Raw genomic sequence first — 19,713 nt, 5'->3', positions numbered from 1 at the left:
CAAATACCATAAAAAAGTGGGAGGGAATTGCAGGCAGGAAGGAGGATGTGAGCAAAGCACCGATGGTGAGAGGGATGAGACTGAGGTACAATAAATAGGTTGGTGTTAGAGAAGCGAAATGTGTGGGAGATCATTCGTTCAATCATTCAATCATATTTATTGAGCGCTTACTGTGCGCAAAGCACCATACTAAGCACTTGGGAGAGTACAGTTCAATAAGAAACAGACACGTTCCCTGCCCACAGCGAGTTTACAGTCTAGAGACTGCGAGGATAGGTAGGAGGGGGTGAGGTGATTAAGTACCTTAAAGCCGATGGCAGGAATTTCTCTTTGACGCCAAGTTGTTCCCTGTCTTTAAGGAGCTTATATTCTATTAGGGGAGATGGACTTATAAATATTACATACAGTGGAAGCGGAAAATTTATTGAACAAACAACCAGCCATAAATATACGGGTGTTTGCAGACAGAAGAAACCTAAGCTGCAGACCCCGTCCTTGAAGAATTTTCAAGGGGAAGAGATGCTCAACCGAAGCAAAATGCCGAGCAACTCATGGATAAAGCAATCAGTCAGTCGTTCGATCAATTGGTAATTAATTGTGCAAGGTATGCTTTGGGAGCTTTGGGGTGACACGACTGTAGGGGCAATGGAGTGGTTAATCGGGGAAGGCCTCATGGAGGAGGGGGCTTTTTGGAAGGTAGAAAAGGCCCTGGGTCCTAGGTCCTGGGAAAGATTGAGGAACATATTGTACCTTGTTAACATTTTCCAACCCCTACCTACAAGGCTCCAGGAGTGCTCTTTAAAATTCATTTTCAACTAATATAAGGTGGGGAGAGGAAAGCATTTTCTCCCTTCATTTCGGCACTTTCATTCACAAGTGTTGGCCACCTGGAGATTAACCCATTTTTGAAAATAATTGGTTTGCAAGTATCTTAATTGTACCCTTATTATATGCCAAGAAGACATTTTCAAAATGTTTGCGCTCCAGGGGGGTCTTGTGATGCCACACAACTTTCCTAGTTTGATTTTCATGGTTGATCGGGTCATCAGCACTCCTGGGGGGGGATTTCTAGAACAAATTCTGAGTCTCTCTTTCTCTCTGTTTGTCTCCCTCTTCCCCCCTCCTTTCTCCCTCTCTCTCTATATTTGTCTTTGTCTTCCTCTTTCTCCTCTCTCTTTTTCTCTTTCTCTTTCCCTCTCCCAATATTACCCTTTCCATTTCCCATTTTCTCTCTACCACTCCTCCTTTTCCCCCTTTTTCCCTCCCTCTCACTTTCCCTCTCCTTTCTCCCCTTTTCTCTATTTCTCTCCCACTTCCTCTCTCCCCTCTATTTCTTTTTTCCTTCACCCCACCCCCGTCCTTGTCTTTCTCATTTTCTCCCTCTCTCTCTTCTCTCTATTTCCTCCCTATCTCTCTCTTTATTTGTCATTCTTTCCTTCTCCTCTCTATTTCTCTCCTTTTCTCTCTCCTTATTCAGTGCCTAGGTTTCTTCTGGGTTTAACTTTAAAACAGACAATAATTACCGAACCTGCCCTCCTTATAGAAACATGCTGGGATTGCTTTAACACCCTATTATTCTTGGAATTATTCATGGGAGCCCTAATGCTGAATCTTGGGAGTTGAATCAAAGTTTAATCACTGCAGTTTATTGTGAACAGTAATATTGAACCCACCCATATAACCTGATACATTGTAAATACACGATTTGCATCTTAATACGGGAGTGCAGAAACCATACAGATGATTCGAAACAAACAGCATCTCCTCCTCCCCAACTGAATGAGGCATAGGGTGATTCTGCTAGCCACAGATTGAATGGCAGAGAGATTTCTTAAAAAGTATCGTTCCAATCATTCAGGGTTCGTCCTATGATGGTTTCTTTGGTGCGTTTAATGTTGCTGATTTTCTGGGATGTGTTTTTGGCAGTCGTAGTACTGGAGTGAAGAACCGTCCCTAAACACTTGAACCAATCTGAAATTAGGACGAGAGTAAGAAGGTTGAATGAATGTCACTTGCTTTTCCGGGGGGTGGAGGGGAGAGAATTCCCCCCGGGGAGAATTAATATTAGATTTCACATTTCAGCTCATGTCGGTCTTTCCATTTCTTCCTATTTTGGAGTCAAGTCGAAGTTTCGATTCCAGAAGTTGCAGCAAACCACCTTCCCCTCCTTATCTAAACTCTAGAATGGGTAGAGCATGAGCCTGGGAATCAGAAGGACTTCGTTAATCTCGGTTCCGCCCATTCATTCATTCATTCAATAGTATTTATTGAGCGCTTACTATGTGCAGAGCACTGTACTAAGCGCTTGGAATATACAAATCGACAACAGATAGAGACAGTCCCTGCCCATTGACGGGCTTACAGTCTAATCGGGGGAGACGGACAGACAAAAACAATAGCAATAAATAGAATCAAGGGGATGTACATCTCAATAAAACAATAGCAATAAATAGAATCAAGGTGGCCACTTGTCTGGTGTGTGACCTTGGACAAGTTGCTTCACTTCTCTGTGCCTCAGTTACCTCATCTGTGAACTGGGGATTCAGAGTCTGAGCCTCATGTAGGACAGGGACTGTGTCCAACCTGATTAGCTTGTATCTGCCCCAGAGCTTAGTACAGTGCCTGGCACATAATGAGCGTTCTACGAAAACCATAAAAAAAAAAAGACCAGAGCCTAGGAATACTGATTTGCAATCATTACAATTCAAGCAAACAGATTCTTAAAGCAAAATGTCATTCTTCTGAAATGTTAAATCCTACAATATTCTGCCCTGGGGATCCTCTTTCAAACTAAATGTAATCCATCTCTGCATATTCTACATCGTGTCTTTGCTTGTCCCGCATGGGGAAATAATGACAATAATAATAGGTATAGTAATAGTTTTCATTCATTGCTTACTGTGTGCCAAGCACTGTACTAGACACTGGGGTAGATACAAGATAATCAGGTCACACTCTATTCTTTCCCACATGGGACTTGTAGTATAATGGGAAGTGAAAAGGGGCATTTAATTCATTTTATAGATGAGGAAACAGAGAAAAGATGACTCACTCAAGATCTGGCAATTCAGAATGGTCTGCAGCCTAAAAATAATAATAATAATGGTATTTATTAAGCACTTTCTATGTGTCAAGCACTGTTGTAAGCGGTAGGGTAGATACAAGATATTCAGGTTGGACCCAGTCCCTGTCCCACATGGAGCTCACAGTCTTAATCCCCATTTGATAGCTGAGCTACCTGAGTCAAAGAGAAGTAAAATGACTTGCCCAAGGTCACCCAGCAGACAAGTGGCAGAACCAGGATTAGAACCCTGGTCCTTCTGACTCCCCTGCCCGTGTGCTATCCACTAGGCCATGCAGCTTCCCTGAAAATGAGGGTGAGCAGGTGAGGGATCCAGTCTCCTTGTGGGCAGGGACTGCGTCTACCAACTCTGTTGATTTGTACTCTCAGACAGTCACCAATCAATTGTATTTATTGAGCACTTACTGTGTGCAGAGCACTGGGAGACTTGGGAGACTTGGGAGAGTACACTTGGGAGACTTGGGAGAGTACAGGGTAACAATATAACAAGGTATAACAATATAACAATATAACAAGGTAACAATATAACAGCCACATTCCCTGCTCACGAGTTTACAGTATGTGGGGGGGAACAGGCATATAAATAAATAAATAAATAAAATTACAAACACGTATGTAAGTGCTGCGGGGCTGGGGGACTCGGGGTGGGGAATGAATAAAGGGAGCAAGTCAGGGAGGTGCCGAAGAGAGTGGGAAAAGAGGAAAGAAGAGTTTAATGGAGAAGCAGCACTGTGTAGTGGATAGAGCATGGGCCTGGGAGTCAGAAGATCATGGGTTCTAATCCCAGATCTGCCACGTGTCTGCTTTGTAAACTTGGGTAAGTCACTTCACTTCTCTGTGCCTGTTACCTCATCTGTAAAATGGAGATTGAGACTGGGAGGCCTACAGGGGACAGGGACTGTGTCCAACCCGATTTGCTTATATTCACCCCAGGGCTTAGTACAGTGCCTGGCACATACTTAACAAATATCATAATTATTATTAGAAGGAGAAAGTTACTCCCCCAAGCATTTAGTACAGTGCTGGACGGACAGTAAGAGGTCAGTAAATACCGATCAATCGATTGATTGGAGTCCTGCCATTAGGGGTCTCTGCCCCTAAGATGGGGACCTTGCCACAAACAGTTCCCCTCAGGTAGGAACGGTTTGAGTGGTTTAGTTTGGGGGAATTGGAAAAGGCCTTGTTATGGAGGGCCTTTGTCTCTTATCTTCCCCTCTTCGCTCACACCCCCCAGCATTTCTCTTGCTGCTTCCCCCTGATAACTGCAGGTTGAATGTACCACCTTGTAGAGTTGCTGGGGGGGGTGAAGAGGGTTCGGGGAGGGAAGAGAATGAAGTCATTGTGCTTTGCCGGCGAACGGAATTTTCTCCACGCGGCTTCTCAAGACAGGGCCGAGCCTCGCTCATCACATGGCCCGTTTGTAAGCGTTTCAAAAGCGCAACATTTCCATTGTGCTGGTGAAATTGCTTTCATCTCACCAGACAGAGTGTTGGGGAATGTACCACAAGACTGAGGGCATCTCTGGATCAGCCTGGCAGACAGCAAGGGACATTCGTTCCTGGAGTCTGCACCCCCACGGGGCTCGTGCCTTTCGTCTTTCCAGCCCACCAGGACCATCCCTGGAAGCAGAGTGGCCTAGGGGATAGAGCACGGGCTTGGGAGTCAGAGGGATCTGGGTTCTAATCCCGGTTCTGCCACTTGTCTGCCCTGTGACCTGGGGAAAGTCACTTCACTTCTCTGCGCCTCAGTTACCTCATCTATCAAATGGAGATAAAGACTGTGAGCCCCATGTGGGACAGGGACTGTGTCCAACCTGATTAGCTCGTATCTAACCCAACGCTTAGAACAGTGCTCGTCGTTATCATTATCATTATTACTGTTATCATTATTAACCCAGAGTCCAAAGCCCTAAATGGGATGATGACCAGGCAGTTCTGGTATTTGTCAATCAATCAATCAGTGGTATTTATTGAGCATTTACTGTGTGCAGAGCACTGCACAAGCATTTGAGCGAGCACAGTCCAACGGAGTTGGAAGATAATTTCCCTGCCCTCAAGGAGTTTACAATCTAGAGAGACGAGCTTATTGCCTAGAGGGATTACTTGGTAACAGAGAGAAGCAGCATGGCGTAGTGGATAGAGCATGGGCTTGGGGCTCAGAAGGTCATGGGTTCTAATCCTGACTCTGCAACTTGTCTGCTGTTTGGCCTTGGGCAAGTTACTTCACTTCTCTGGGCCTCAGTTCCCTCATCTGTAAAATGGGGATTGAGACTGTGAGCCTCATGTAGGACAGGGACGGTGTCAACCTGATTTGCTTGTACCCACCCCAGCACTTAGTACAGTGCTTGGCACATAGTAAGCGCCTGACAAATACCACAGATATTATTCTAAGCACTGGGGGAAATACAAGGTAGTCAGATTGCACTTGGACCCTGTCTCACATGGGGCTTACAGTCTAAGTGCTTAGTCCAGTGCTGTGCACACAATAAGTGCCCAGTAAATAGCATTGATTATATGAGGTAAGGAGAGCAGGTATCTTATCCCCGTTGGAATGTGTCTATTAACTCAGGTATATTGTGCTCTCCCAAGTGCTTAGCACAGAGCTCTGTACCCAGTAAGCATTCAATAAACACCATTGATTGATTGATTGATTTTATAGGTGAAGAGACTGAGCCCCAGAGAGGTTAAGTGACTTGTCCAGAATCACACCGCAGACCTGAGGCAGAACTGGACTAGAGCAGAGGCGTCGTGACACCCAGTCCCTTACTTTTTCAAATAGACCATGCTGAGTACAAAAGAGAGAAAAGACATCATCCTTGGTCCCCAAGGAGTTTACAATCTAATGGGGGAAACAAACTCCAAATCATTTCTGGATAACCTCATCCCTGACCTCCCTTTCTCAAGCCTCTCCGCTGCTCCAGTTGATACTTTTGTTCATTCATTTATTCAGTTGTATTTATTGAGTGCTTATAGGTTGCAGAGTACTATAGTAAGCACTTGGGAGAGTACAATGCAACAATAAACAGATATATTCCCTGATCAGCTTACCGTCTAGAGGGAGGAAGGCAGACATCAACACAAATAAATAAAATGACAGATATGTATATAAATGCTGTGGGGCTGGGAGAGGGTGAAGAGCAAAGGGAGCGAGCCAGGGCTATGTAGAAGGGAATGGGAGATGAGGGAAAGTGGGGTTTAGTCTGGGAAGGCCTCTTGGAGAAGATGAGCCTTTGAAGATATGGCTTTGAAGTGGGGGAGAGTAATTAATTGTCTGTCAGATTTTCAGAGGGAAGGCATTCCGGGCCAGAGACAGGACATGGGCGAGGGGTCGGCTGTGAGACAGACGAGACTGAGGCACAGTGAGAAGGTTAACACTAGAGGAGCAAAGTGTACAGACTGGGTTCATTCTGCTGCCTCTGTCATTTTTCAAAAATGTCATTCCATGCAAGTCTCCCGGGATCCCCACAAACTTCCACTAATTGCCCACCCATCTCCACATCAAAGAGATAGCAGCTCTCTCCCTCTTTCCTTACCTTACTCCTCTCCCACTACTACCCAACTTTCACACTTCCTTCCGACATCATCTCACTGTGCTTTGATCTCGTCTCTCTTTTTTCTTAATGGCTTTTGTTAAGTGTTCACTATTTGCGAGGCACTGTACTAAGCACAAGTGTAGATACAAGCTAATCAGGTTAGACCCAATCCTCACAGTCACGTGGGGCTCACAGGTCTTATCCCCATTTCACGGTTGAGGGAACTAAGGTTCGGAGAAGTGAAGTGACTTGCCCAAGGTCACACAGCAGACAAGTGGCAGATCCGGAATTAGAACTCAGGACCTTTGACTCCCAGGTCCGTGCTCTATCCCCTAGGCTGTACTGCTCCCCTACTTTCCCATCCTTCCCTGCAGTATCCTCAGAGGAGATCTCCTCCCTCCTCGCAAGTGCCACCCCCTCCACCTGCGCCTCGGACCCCATTCCCTCTCACCTTCTTAAAACCATCGCCCCTGCCCTCCTCCCTTCCTTAACTTCTATTTTTAACCACTCAATCTCCAAGGGCTCCTTCCCCTCTGCCTTCAAACATGCCCACGTCTCCCCCATCCTAAAAAAACCCGCTCTTGACCCCACTTCCCCCTCCAGTTATTGTCCTATCTCCCTACTACCCTTCCTTTCCAAAATCCTAGAACGAGTCATCTACAATCGATGCCTAGAATTCCTTAACTCCCATTCTCTCCTAGACCCCCTCCGATCTGGCTTCCGTCCCCTCCACTCTACCGAGACTGCTCTCTCTAAGGTCACCCGTGACCTCCTTCTTGCCAAATCCAATGGCTCCTACTCCATTCTGATCCTCCTTGACCTCTCTGCTGCCTTTGACACTGTCGACCATCCCCTCCTCCTCCATACCTTATCTCACCTCGGCTTCACGGACTCTGTCCTCTCCTGGTTCTCCTCTTACCTCTCTGGCCGATCATTCTCGGTCTCCTACGCCGGAGCCTCCTCCCCCTCCCATTCTTTAACTGTTGGAGTTCCTCAAGGGTCAGTTCTTGGCCCTCTTCTGTTCTCCATTTACACTCACTCCCTCGGTGAACTCATCCGCTCTCATGGCTTTGACTACCATCTCTACGCAGATGACACGCAGATCTACATCTCCGCCCCTGTCCTCTCCCCCTCCCTTCGGGCTCGCATCTCCTCCTGCCTCCGGGACGTCTCCACCTGGATGTCGGCCTGCCACCTAAAACTCAACATGAGCGAGACTGAGCTCCTCATCTTCCCTCCCAAACCCGGTCCGCTCCCAGACTTCTCTATCACCGTGGATGGCACGACCATCCTTCCCGTCCCGCAGGCCCGCAATCTCGGTGTCATCCTTGACTCGTCCCTCTCGTTCACCCCACACATCCTATCCGTTACCGAGAACTGCCGGTTTCACCTCTACAATATCGCCAAGATCCGCCCTTTCCTCTCCACCCGAACGGCTACCTTACTATTACGGGCTCTCGTTATATCCCGGCTAGACTACTGTGTCGGCCTTCTCTCTGACCTCCCTTCCTCCTCTCTCGCCCCGCTCCGGTCTATTCTTCACTCCGCTGCCCGGCTCATCTTCCTGCAGAAACAATCTGGGCATGTCACTCCCCTTCTTAAACAACTCCAGTGGTTGCCTATCGACCTCCGCTCCAAACAAAAACTCCTCACTCTAGGCTTCGAGGCTCTCCGTCACCTTGCCCCTTCCTACCTCTCCTCCCTTCTCTCTTTCTACCGCCCACCCCGCACGCTCCACTCCTCCGCTGCCCACCTCCTCGCCGTCCCTCGGTCTCGCCTATCCCGCCGTCGACCCCCGGGTCACGTCCTCCCGCGGTCCCGGAACGCCCTCCCTCCTCACCTCCGCCAAACTGATTCTCTTTCCCTCTTCGAAACCCTACTTAAAAATCACCTCCTCCAAGAGGCGTTCCCAGACTGAGCTCCTCTTCCCCCTCTACTCCCTCTGCCATCCCCCCTTTACCTCTCCGCAGCTAAAGCCTCATTTTCCCCTTTTCCCTCTGCTCCTCCACCTCTCCCTTCCCATCCCCACAGCACTGTACTCGTCCGCTCGACTGTATATATTTTCGTTACCCTATTTATTTTGTTAATGAATTGTACATCGCCTCGATTCTATTTAGTTGCCATCGGTTTTTACGAGATGTTCTTCCCCTTGACGCTGTTTAGTGCCATTGTTCTTGTCTGTCCGTCTCCCCCGATTAGACCGTAAGCCCATCAGACGGCAGGGACCGTCTCTATCTGTTGCCGACTTGTTCATCCCAATAAATACTATTGAATGAATGAATGAATTCTCTCACTCTTGACCCCTTGGTCCCACCGTGCTTCCTGCCTGGAAGTCCTCCCACCATATATTTGAGTCTGGGCCCCTGAGCACTTTGATACTTCATCCCCACTCCCACAGCACTTATAAACCTAACCTTACTTTCTCCTGCTGCTTCCCCTACCTGTAATTTATTTTTAATATCTGCCCCCTCCATTAGCTTCTAAATTCCCTGAGGCCAGGGATCGTGTCTCTGAGTTTTATTATATTGTCCTCTCCCAAGTGCTTAGAACAATGCTCTGCGCAGAGCAAGCACTCAATTAATACCATTCATTCATTCATTCAATAGTATTTATTGAGCGCTTACTATGTGCAGAGCACTGTACTAGTGATCTTGTCTTATGCTGTCGAGTAATTTCCGACCCATGGTGACTCCATGGACACATCTCTTGCAGAATACCCCACCTCCATCTGCAATCGTTCTGGAAATGCATCCGGAGAGTTTTCTTGGTAAAATTATGGAAGTGGTTTGTCATTGCCTTCAGCTGTGTGACTGTGGGCAAGTCACTTCACTACTCTGGGCCTCAGTTCCCTCATCTGTAAAATGGAGATGAAGACTGTGAGCCTCATGTGGGACAACCTCATTCACCTGTATCTACTCCAGCTCTTAGAACAGTGCTCTGCATGTAGTAAGCGCTTAACAAATACCAACATTATTATTATTATTGTTCTGTGCAGTAAACTCGAGCCTCCACCCTTTACTCTCTCCCATTAGGCTGCTGCTCAGCACAGGTGAGTTTTGATCTGTAGCAGATTGCCTTCCACTTGCTAGCCACTGGCCAAGCTAGGAATGGAATAGGTAGGCCTCTGTTTGACTCTCCCTCCCATTGTCCAGACTGGTAGAGTACTAGAAACTCTCCAGGTAGGAAAAAAAAAAGGAATGAAAATATGGCTAGGTAAACAGGTATTTATATTGATAATAAATAAATCAATTTGTACAGAATTGCTCTGGGTAATAATAATGGTATGTATTAAGCGCTTACTATGTGCCAAGCACTGTATTAAGAGCTGGGGTCGATACAAGATAATCAGGTCCTATGTAGGGCTCACAGGCTAAGTAGGAGGGTAAACACGTATTGCGTGCCCATTTTTACCCTCTCAGGGTCGCACCTGGAGAGTGTCCAGTACTCTACCAGTCTTGACTACGGGAGGGAGAGTCAAGCAGAGGCCTGTCCATTCCATTCCTAGCTTGGCCAGTGACTAGCGAGTGGAAGGCAATCTGCTACAAGTCAAAAATCACCCGTGCTGGGCAGCTGCGGCATGGGAGAGAGTCGAGGGTGGAGATTCAAGTTGACTGCATGGAAGGAGGCGTGGGTAAACCGCTTCCTTATTTTTACCAGGAAAACTCTATGGATCCACTACCAGAATGATTGCAGCTGGAGATGGGGTGTTCTGGGAGAGATGTGTCCATGGGTTCGCTAGGGGTTGGAGTCGACTCGACTGCATAAGACATGACAATCCCCATTTTGTAGATGTCGGAACGGAGGCACAGAAAAGCGAAACCACTTGCCCGAGGTCACACAGCAGGTTCGTGGCAGGGCCGGGATTAGAACCCAGGTCCTCTGGCTACCAGGGCCAGGCTCTTTCCACCAGGCCCCCCTGAGCTGTGAGTGGGTAAATGCTGCGGTGGAGGTGAATCCACATCATCCTCTAAAACCCTTAAAGAATCTCACAGGATTTTCTGCCATTAAGAAATGTGCTGGGGGAGAAGGATCCAGCAGGTTGGGGTTGCTTCAGTAAACATCGGTCCAATAAATATGAATGATTGCCCCAAAATCTGCCAGAGATTTTTGCTGTTGGGTAATAGTTCCAGTTGAGTTCAAAAGACCACCCCAAACTCAAAAGAAATGCCATTTCTGGGTGAGTACTAGCATCGATCCAGCCCAAATCTCTGCTTCCAATCAATCAATTGCATTTATTGAGGGCTTACTGTGTGCAGAGCACTGTTCTAAAGCATTTGGGAGAGTGCAATATAACAGAGTTGGCAGACTCATTCCCTGCCCTCGTTGAACTTACGGTGTAAGGGGGAAAGTGACATTAATATAAATAAATAAATTCCAGCTATATTAAGTAAATTCCAGATACAATAAATAAATTCCAGTTATGACAAGCAGCGTGGCTTAGTGGAAAGAGCACGGGCTTGGGAGTCGGAGGTCATGGGTTCTAATCCCGGCTCCGCCACTTGTCAGCTGGATGACTTTGGGCAGGTCAATTTATGTCTCTGTGCTTCAGTTACCTCATCTGTAAAATGGGGATTAAGACTGTGAGCCTCACATGGGACAACCTGATAACCTTGTATCTATCCCAGCGCAAAGAACAGTGCTCAGCACATAGTAAGTGCCTGACAAATACCATTGCTGTTATTATTATTATTATTATTACTAATAACCTAGCCAGTCAATAAGCTTGCTTTGCACTCAGAAGACTTTGCAGCTCTTAGACCTGGCAGTTGGCTGCTTTGCTTCTTTCCGACTCCGCCAGAATATAAGGGAAATAATGAGTCTCATTTTAATTCAGGCATCAAAGAGGCACTTTGTTATATTGTCGAGTAGGTTAAATTCTACAACTCCAAATCGCCCTCACTTTCACCTCCCCCACACCCCATTCATTCGTGTTACTGGATAATTAATGGCCAGGAAATGATTGTGATGGAATAAATAAGTAAGTAATAACACCATTATGAGAATGTGCTGAAAAGCATAAAAGGGGCACCCAGCTTACAATTCTTCTAAGGGTAAAGTGTGAATTGGCAGATTTCTGTTGGGAAATTTTCTCTGAGGCAGCAGAACTTAGTAGAAAGAGCCTGGGTTCTAATCCAGGCTCCACCGCTTACCTGCTGTGTGACCTTGGACAAGTCATTTAACTTCTCTGTGCCTCTGTTCCCTCATCTGAAAAATGGGGATTCAATCCCTGTTTTCCCTCCAATTTAGTCTGTGAGCCTCAGGTGATTCTATTTAGTTGCCATTGTTTTTACGAGATGTTCTTCCCCTTGACTCTATTTATTGCCATTGTTCTCGTCTGTCCGTCTCCCCCGATTAGACCGTAAGCCCGTCAAACGGCAGGGACTGTCTCTATCTGTTGCCGACTTGTTCATTCCAAGCGCTTAGTACAGTGCTCTGCACATAGTAAGCGCTCAATAAATACTATTGAATGAAAGGTGAGACCTGATTATTTTGTATCTACCCCAAACCCTTAGTGTAGTGCTTGGTATATAGTAAGTGTTTAACAAGATTATTATTATTTTTAACAATACTAATGATAATAAACCAAATTATGTATATGTTCATAAGTGCTATGAGGGGGTGCGGGGGCCAGGGGAGAGAAAAGGGGAGATCAAAAAAGCCAGAATCAGGAGCGGGGTGGGGGCTGAGGTGGGTGGCTTGGAAAATCTTCCCACTTGGCAGTTCTCTGGGAGGGAAGACTTAATAATGATAATAAAAATAATAATTGTGGTATTTGTTAAATGCTTACTATGTTCCAGCGTTGGGTTAGACATCAGGTCATCAGGTTGGACACAGTCCCTGCCCCACATGGGGCTCACAGTCTTCATCCCATTTTCCAGATGAGGTAACTGAGGTACGGAGAAGTAAAGTGACTTCCCAAGGTCACACGGTGGACACGTGGTGGAGCTGGGATTAGAACCCAGGTCCGTCCTTCTGACTCCCAGGCCTTTATCCACTAGGCCACACTGTTTCTCAGAAATTTTTTTTTTTTGGCCTCCCCGTTGGGGAATCAAACCCCGGCCTCCTATGTGACAGGTGGGGATACTAAACCACTCTACTAGCAAGGTTGCGGCAACGTGAGCGGAGAGTGCCCAGCCTGCTGCTCACTCCCTGGCAGCCTCCCTCCGACTACAGAGAGCCTGGATGGAGGGGAGGATGGCCGGGGCCGGGGGAGAGTGCAACGCCTCCCATCCATCCTCCACACGCCAGAGCCTCGAGGATAGAGTCCGGGCGGGGAGTCAGAAGGACCTGTGTTCTAATCTCGGCTCCACTTCTTGTCCACTGTGTGACCTTGGGCAAGTCACTTCATTTCTCTGTGCCTCGTTCCCTCATCTGGAAAATGGAGATTAAGATTGTGAGCCCCAGGTGGGACAGGGACTGTGTCCAACCCAATTAGCCTGCATCTACCCCAGTGCTTAGAAAGGTGCTTGACATATAGTAAATGCTTAACAAATACCATCATAATTATTATTATTCACAATCCAAGCAATGCCATGTAGCTCCCGCTTATCTCATTCAGTCAGTCAGTTGTATTTATTGAGAGCTTACTGTGTGCAGAGCACTGTACTAAGCGCTTGGGAGAGTACAAAAGAACAATAAACAGACACATTCCTTGCCCACATTGAGCTTCCAGCCTAGAGGGTAAGACAAACATTACCCCCATCAGGCCCTGCCAGTCTTCCAGACACTGCCTACTTCTTCCAGAGATGTCTCGTAACCAAGGGCAGAAACTTGCTTCATTTCAGAAATCCTTTTTTTCCGTTCAAAGAAAAATAATCTCCGTATGTGTTTAAGCTGTTGACCTTTTTACTGCTTATTGTTCGAGAAAGAGATTGTCCCGAGGCCACTAGCTTTTTTTCTGGCAGGACCGCGAATGTGCAGTTTTACTAGTTATTTTTATTTTGCCCAGTTAAACTAGCTGAGTAGCCAAACTGGGGATCTGAGTATGTTTATTTTGGCTTTGGAAACTATGTGAATGGGCCCCTTTTATTCAGATCTGAGAAATTAAGAAAACCCAGACTTTCTTTAAGGGCCCCAATGCAGAAGTTGAATGTGTCTGCCAACTCTTGTGCTGTACTCTCGCAAGCGCTTAGTACAGCGCTCTGCACACAGTGAGTGCTCAATAAATAGCACTGAGTGAATAATTTATTGATTGTCAACTGGCCTGGACGCACGTCAATTTCCATGAGATTGTGGATGAGGAGGCCAAGGCTTCTTCCACAGGGTGACTAAGTGTGAGCAACTGAGATTGGGTTACTGAACAACATGAACATGAAGCATTCCAAGGGCATTTCTCTGTGGTGATAAGGCATACCATTCTCCTCTTCAAGCAATAGTGTGTATTGAGCACATATTTTGTTCAGAACACAGTACAAAAGCACTTGGGGGAGTAAAATAAAGTTAGTAAAAGCCATCCCTGCCCTGGTCAGGGGGAAGACGGACAGAAAAAGCATTTACAAGTAAGGGGAAGAAAGATACAGTTTCCCATCAAGAAAGATGGATGAGCCTCAGCTCTGAAACTTTGAGACCGAGAATCAGCCCCGAGAAATTGATGCGATAAAGAGCACGGGTTTGGGAGTCAGAAGGACTGGGTTCTAATCCCTGGTCCACCGCCTGTCTGTTGTGTGAATGGGGATTAAGACTGTGGGACAGAGACTGCATCCAACTTGAACGCTTTGTATCTACCCCCGCACTTAGAACAGTGTTTGTCACATAGTAAGTGCTTAACAGATATTATTTTTAATCATTATTTTTATTATTGTTATCATCATTTGGGCAGCACCACTCATGTTTGGTATTCCTTGCTGGGTACGGTCCTGCCAGGGCAACGAGAGAAGAGGCAGGCAAAGGTGCAGCATTGCATAAAATGGGAGGAAGTTTAGTGGGGATAAAGTCATGCGGGACAGGGACTGTGTATCTACATCAGCGCTTAGTACAGTGCCTGGCACATAATAAGTACTTAACAAATACCATTAAAAAATACCAATCAATCAATGGTATTTAAAGAGTGCTTACTATATGCAGAGCACTGTACCAAGCGCTTGGAAGAGTACAGTGCAACAGAATTAGCGGGCATGTTCTCTGCCCATAACGAGTTTAGGGTCTACAGGGAAGCAGCAGTCTACCATTAATAAAAAAGACAAACTAAAGGGCAGAAAGTCACCATTATGGGTCTTTCTAGCCCCCACTGGAAGCTCTTCAGATCTTGTCAGAGATCTGGGAGAGGCCAAGTCAGGGCATCCAAGGATAGAGAGCAAGTTATTGAGTTTTGACCTCACTAGGCAGGCACCTCTCTCCTGGGTTATTCTTCCCTGTCCAATCTACCTTGGATTTAGAAAAGTGAATTTTCTGCTGCTTCAGCAGAACCATTTCTGCATAAAAATCCTCTGGGTAGGCTGTGCCTTCCATTTTGAGCCATTTACAAGGCTGAGTAATGAGCTTTCAATTGAAACCAGGGCTCAGACTGCAAAGGGGTTTCTTGCCTGGGCTGGCTCCTGTGCCCTGCCTTCATTAGCGGAGGCCAGACACCAGCTTTCGCAGAAGTGGGCGTTTCTCATTTGCTGGTGTGGACCGTTTCTGGTTCTCCCCCACTGATTCAGGACCCCTTTTTCTTTTATGGTATTCGTTAAGTGCTTACTACGTACCAGGCACTGTACTAAGCACTGGGGTAGATATAAATTAATCAGGTTGGACCCAGTCCAGGTCCCACATGGGGCTCACAGTCTTAGTCTCCCCTCCATCCATCCATCCTTCCATCCAACCATCTTCCAGAGTATTTATTGAGAACTCTATAGATTGGGATTGAGATTGGGATTAGGTTGGACCCAGACTGTGAGCCCCATGAGGGACCGGTAACCTGGTTACCTTGTATCTACCCCAGCATTTAGAACAGAGCTTGGCACAAAGTAAGTGCCTAACATCTACCACAGTTATATTATTATTAGATCTGAGTCCTCTGAGGGACAGGGACCATGCCTAATTTCCACATCTGTATTCTCTTCCAATCAATTAATCGATCAATCAATGGTATTTTCTGAGTGCTTACTGTGTTCAGAGCATTGTACTAAGTGTTGGGGAGGGTATTCATTCATTCAACCATATTTATTGAGCGCTTACTGTGTGCAGAGCACTGTATTAAGTGCTTGGAAAGTACAATTCAGCAAGAAATAGAGACAATCCCTTTCCACAACGGGCTCACAGTCTAGAAGCTTAGGGTACAATACAACAGAATTAATAGACACATTTCCTATCCACAACAATTATAAAGTCTAGCTCCCAGCACTTAGAACAGTGTTCTGCACAGAGTAAGTGCTTGATAAATACTATCGCTACTGTATATGTAAATACTCTAGACTATACTATATACTGTTTTATATAGTATTCTAGCATTTATAGTATATATACTACACAGTACACTATATACTGGTACATATAGTGTGTACTGTGTAGAGAAGCAGTGTGGCTCAGTGGCAAGAGCCCGGGCTTGGGAGTCAGAGGTCATGAGTTTGAATCCCGGCTCCGCCGCTTGCCAGCTGTGTGACTTTGGGCAAGTCACTTAACTTCTCTGTGCCTCAGTTGCCTCATCTGTAAAATGGGGATTAAAACTGTGAGCCCCAGGTGGGACAACCTGATCACCTTGTATCCCCCCCAGCGCTTAGAACAGTGCTTTGCACATAGTAAGCACTTAAATACCACCATTATTATTATTATTACTGTGTAGTGTATATACTAGTCAATCGTATGTACTGAGCACTTACTGTGTGCAGAGCACAGTACTAAGCACTTGGGAGAGTTGAATATAAAACTAAACAGATACATTCCCTGCCCACAATGAACTTACAGTCTAGAGGGGGAGACAGACATTAATGCAAATAAATAAATTACAACTATGTACTAAAGTGCTGTGGAACTGGGAGGGGGGATGAATAAAGGGAGCAAATCAGGATGACACAGAAGGGGAGAAGAGGAAAGGAGGGCTAAGTTCATTCATTCAGTCAGTCATTCAGTCATATTTCAGGGGACACGATATCCTGTAGTACATACATACTATATACAGTACATGTATATTTATACCTCATCTTATACTATATACTCTACTGTACTATATATATTTACATTTGTGGTATTTGTTAAGTACTTACTATGTGCCAGGCACTGTACTGAGTGCTGGTGTAGATACAAGCAAATCAGGTTGGACGATGGTCCCTGTCCCACATGGGACTCACACTCTCAATCCCCTTTTAGAGATGAGGTAACTGAGTCACAGAGAAGCAAAGCAGACAAGTGGCAGAGCCAGGAATAGAACTCATGACCTTCTGACTCCCAGGCCCTTGCTCTGGCTACTACTCTATGCTACTGCTTCATATATGTACATACACGTGTGTGTTTGTGTGTGTGTGTTTGTGTATGTGTGCAGTCACCTTTTATAATCAAAGAAAACACCATTAATGGCAAAATTCCCCTATGGACAATATGGGAGGGCTAGCCATGCTGCACACACAAAAAAATCATCCCCGGTCTTGATCTCGGGCTCAAACACTGGCTGCACTCGGTGCTTTTTTCTTTTTTCCCCCCTCAATAAATATAATTGATCGATGGATCGATTGATTGTTCCTTTCAAAGCTCTTGCTCAAAAAAAGCCACTCCTTTCATAATAACAGAACACTGGACTGGTCTGTCCTGGGCAATCAACTCCCCGATTTTCAGCAGGGGTGCAGCATTGTCTGAGGCTTTGTGTTACTGCATCCTTAAAATATTTCCTCTGTTCTCTTTGCTCTCACTTTCACAGTTTCAATTCTCCTTAGAGTAGGGGTTTGGGTATCCCGCTCTCGTTCATTCTCCTCCCGGCTCCCGGCCAGCATAGCTCTGTTGAGACGAGCAGAACTTGGATGCTAGAGACTGGCTTCGGTCCTGATCGTGAGAGGATCACTGTACTGAGCACTAGGGAGTACAAGAGCGGTAGATGACTCGATCTCTGCCCTTGAGGAGTTTGCAGTCTAGTGGAGGAGGCAGGCACAAAACAACTTCCAGATAGAAGGGAGTGCTTAAAAAGTACTCAAAAGGGCCCAGGTGAATGGGAGCCCAAGAGGGCTTAGTGGGTGGTTGGAACAGGACCACCAGGGAAGAAGAGAAATTTATGCGAAAGAGTGTGTTGGGGAAAGGGAGATTTCAGAGAAGCAGGATAGCCTAGTGGAACTCCTAGAGCATGGGTCTGGGAGTTAAGCTGGGTTCTAATTCTTGCTCTGCTCCTTACCTGCTGTGTGACCTTGAGCAAGTAAATTAACTTTTCTGTTCCTCAGTTCCCTCATCCTTGTCCTCCCTCCTACTTACTCTATGAGCCCTGTGTGTGACCTGATTATCTTCTATCTACCCCTACGCTTCGTAAAGCGCTTGGCTCAAAGTAAATGCTTAACAAATACCATTATTATTATTACTATTGTTATTTTTATTCTTATTCTTCAGGATTTTGAAGTTGGGGAAAACCGAAGGGGGATGGAGATTTGAAGGGGTAACTTTGATATGTCCATGGACACTTCCTTGTTGTACTTATGCTACCAGAGAATTTTCTATACAAATAATAATAATAATGGCATTTTTAAGTACTTACTACGTGCCAGACACTGTTTTCAGCGCTGGGGTAGATACAAGGTAATCAGGTTGTCCCACGTGGGGCTCACAATCTTAATCCCCATTTTACAGATGAGGTAACTGAGGCTCGGTGAAGTGAAGTGACTTGCCCAAGGTCACAAAGCAGACACACGGCAGAGCCGGGATTAGATGTCCTTCTGAATCCCAGGCTGTGCTCTATCCACTTGTCCACTAGCCTGCTGTGTGACCTTGGGCAAGTCCCTTCATTTCTCTGGGCCTCAGTTTCCTTACTTATATTCATTTCATTCATTCGATCCTATTTATTGAAGGCTTACTGTATGCAGAGCACTATGCTAAGCACTTGGGAGAGTAAAATGCAACAGTTAACAGACACATTCTCTGCCCACAACGAAATGGAGAGTCAGTACCTGTTCTCCCTCTCCCTTGGGACGAGAGCGCCATATAGAACTTGGACTTTTTCCAACCTGAATAAAATCTGCCCTATCATCCTATCTGCCCCAATGCCTAACACCGGACTTGGCACTTACTAAGTGCTTAGCAAATAGTGTTTATTATTATTATCACTATTATCCTATAAGCAAGGAGAAAACCCACATGGGGAACAGGAGGGCAGGAAGGGAGTTTAACTTAGAGCAGCCTCTCCGTCAAATTTCTACAAAATTCCTACAGTACCTCCACCAAAATGTCTAGTAACCCTAACGACTGGCTCAGGTTTTTCTCCAAAGTACGATGCTACATTAATAATAATAATGATTAATAATTTTGGTATTTGATAAGCACTTACTTTGTGCCAAGCACTGGTCTAAACTATGGGGTAGATACAAGGTAATCAGGTTGGACAAAGTCCTTATCCCACATGGGGCTCACAGTTTTAATCCCCATTTTACAGATGAGGTAACGAAGGCACCGGGAAGTGACCTGTGCAAGGTCACACAGCAGACATGTGGTGGCATCAGGATTAGAACCTATGACTTTCTGAGTCTTGGGCCTGGGCTCTATCTACTATGCCAAGATTCGTCCTGAAGTGCTTTGGATTTTAAAACACCTAAGCAGGTGGACTTTTTTTTTTCCCCACAGCTCATCACGTTGATTTCCAAGTGACTCTCATTTGGGGAATAATCAGAATCCCTTTTGTGCTTTTATTTCCTGAAAGCAAACTGCCGAGGGAGTTTGACCTTAATCCCAATGGGGAGAGGTAGGGGGAGGGCAAGAGGAGAGAAGAAGGGAAGAAGGCCGCCCTCGGTGTAGACACTCTGCAGGTTCGGGCAGAAATAAAAGGCAGCATTTCGCACTTTAAAGCCTGTTAATGCCTCAGTCATCCTTCTTCAGCTTCGCTGTTTTCCTCCTCATAACAGATGTGTCCGAACCTGCCCCTTTCGGATCCTCATCTAATCTAGTCTCCTTAAAACCCATCTTCTGTTTGGAGATCAAAATGCATCCCCGCCACGGA

General features: G+C 46.0%; 1 protein-coding gene and 2 non-coding genes across 3 annotated transcripts in view; 2 read left to right on the top strand and 1 right to left on the bottom strand.

Annotated features, from left to right (window-relative positions):
• The window catches only part of MORN1 (MORN repeat containing 1), a 239,097-nt gene that overhangs the window by 93,443 nt on the left and 125,941 nt on the right, over nucleotides 1–19,713 (top strand). The gene's annotated exons all lie outside the window — the stretch shown is intronic.
• Nucleotides 9,674–9,811, bottom strand: LOC114812618. The gene has a single exon (XR_003760269.1). It is a non-coding gene; the product is annotated as a small nucleolar RNA SNORA7 (small nucleolar RNA).
• On the top strand, nucleotides 10,024–10,161 carry LOC114812305. Its single transcript, XR_003759961.1, has one exon. It is a non-coding gene; the product is annotated as a small nucleolar RNA SNORA7 (small nucleolar RNA).

Source organism: Ornithorhynchus anatinus, chromosome 5 (genome assembly GCF_004115215.2).
Source record: "Ornithorhynchus anatinus isolate Pmale09 chromosome 5, mOrnAna1.pri.v4, whole genome shotgun sequence".
Taxonomy (NCBI): domain Eukaryota; kingdom Metazoa; phylum Chordata; class Mammalia; order Monotremata; family Ornithorhynchidae; genus Ornithorhynchus; species Ornithorhynchus anatinus.
Note: the sequence above shows the minus strand (reverse complement) of the source record. Positions and strands in the feature narration are given on the sequence as shown.